Raw genomic sequence first — 2,138 nt, 5'->3', positions numbered from 1 at the left:
GTTATAATTCAAATTTGCCATATATTCTTGCAAACTTGGGAGGTTAAGAGGGCGATGAGGTGGGAGTATCCGATACGCATCCCTAACTCAAAATTTCGCAAATATTCAGTGAAATGCTTTATAATGCAAATATCTTGAACATCCACATGAGTCCGCCTACAGTGCGAATAATCCGTAAACCTCACTGGACTCACCAAGGTCTTAGCAGGAGTATCCAGCATTCATTATCCAGCTATTGAAAGGAATGCTTAAATTTGGTATGAACTGTGCTAACACCGAGTGAGGCAGTGATGTTATAACAGAAAGAGAGATCGCTGATGGAGTGGAAAGTCTGTTTCCACTGCCGTGTGATCTCTTTCTCTCCGCCGACGTTTTGTAGATTAGCCAGCACTGTGCCCTCGAAGGAGGGTCCTAGCTGAGAAAGTGTAAAACGGACACTAAGGACTTATGAGTTATCATTACTACATGAAGTTTAAAAACACACAATAAGGCGTGGCAAGATACAGCCGAGCGAAGAGTCAACAGAGTTGGGGTGATCACGCCAGTTTCCACAACGCCTCCACTAAAGACTGAATGTGCCTGATGTGCATTTATTGGCCAAGAACAGCTTATCAGAGAGAGATCACATCGTAGCACCAGTTTAAACGAGTGATCTAATAACAAAGAATGAGAACCTAGGCTTTAGAGTGAGGGACAGACACAGGCGGGCCCAAGGGAAGCACACGAGGCATGACTGAAGCCCTGCACACAGACATGGCCCGCGGAATCCGCCGCACCACAGGCCATGGCCCGGTGCACACGCTGCTCTACACAGGACATACGCTCCAGTGCATCACCTGCCCACACAGGCAAATCCCGATACACAACCCGCCCACACCCCCATAGCCCGGTGCACACCTGCTCCCAGGGAGACTGAGCAGCCACCCAAGGTCTGAGGCTTTGTCTCTGGATTAATAACTTTCTCCATCTTCCATTACATGTGGCCACCTTTCAGGTAGAATTAACTGTACATGGAATCCAGATAGCTAAATCTCAATCAAAATAAAGATGCCTAAGTAGGACAGGTTCCTTTCAGGTAGAATTGTACATGGAATCCAGATAGGTAAATCTCAATCAAAATAAAGAGGCCTGAGTAGAACAGGTTGATTCCATATTATCTTTCTCGGGTCCCCAGCTTCAACGTCCTACATTGGGTCGGAAGTCTCCTGTGGACAGAGCTGGAAGTGCCCCTGCCTTAGGTATTCTTGAGCCTGTGGTATGATGGGTTTCCTCCCCAGTGAGAGTAAACTAGTCACAACCAGCCACACACCCCCTCTGCTTCTGGTGCTGTTGTGTAACTGTTTCCTCCAGGTCGGACATGACACAAGCCATCCTGAGTCAGGGCAAGTCTCTCATGAGATCAGAGTGGGGGTCCAAAGCCGTCACAAGATCTCACATATTCCTCCCTCTCCTAGGTTGCATAAGAGGCAGACAATCACTGTGGTGGGACTCTCCAATAGTGTAGCCCCCCAGATATCACCCAGGGGGGGCTCTTCAGTGGTATAGCTACCCATATGTCACACAAGAGACTCTTCGGTGGTGTAGCTACCCACACGTTGCTCCCAGGACTTCTTGGGAGTCTGGTGCCTTTGAGTCACCCATGATCTTGTAAGTAACTCCCATAAACTCATTGGTTCATTAAGCAGGAACTTCGCCAGTCCTTTCTTTAGTCTTTCTGAAAGGGTTCTTCCAGCACAATGGTATCCTAGCAGTCGGGAGCCAAGCAATACCACAAAGTCACACCATGCAACAAACCCCACACAAGAGATTTATTGGGGGAGAGGACAGATAGTGGCTGCCTCTGACTGGAAACGGACAGCAGGGGGCTGGGGAGGGGAGGCTTTTATAGGGCTTTTAGAACATGCTCCTAAATGAGCTAGTTGAAAGTACAGTATTAGTTGCCAGCCATCAAGGAAGACTTCTGGGGGCAGGCTCCCCCACCAGACCCCCCATTGGACCCTGCAATCTACAAGACCCACGCCCTACCCCAAACCTACTCATCCCCCCTGCAACACCAGTGGCTTCCTGAGACACAGACTCTGCCAGCTCTCATTGGACCAAAAGGAGAGTGACTCTTCTCCCCACCCAGAAAGTCCCAC

The sequence above is a fragment of the Peromyscus leucopus genome, chromosome 5 (genome assembly GCF_004664715.2).
Source record: "Peromyscus leucopus breed LL Stock chromosome 5, UCI_PerLeu_2.1, whole genome shotgun sequence".
Lineage (NCBI taxonomy): Eukaryota > Metazoa > Chordata > Mammalia > Rodentia > Cricetidae > Peromyscus > Peromyscus leucopus.
The sequence above is the reverse complement of the archived record's forward strand: the minus strand, read 5'-3'. Positions refer to the sequence as shown.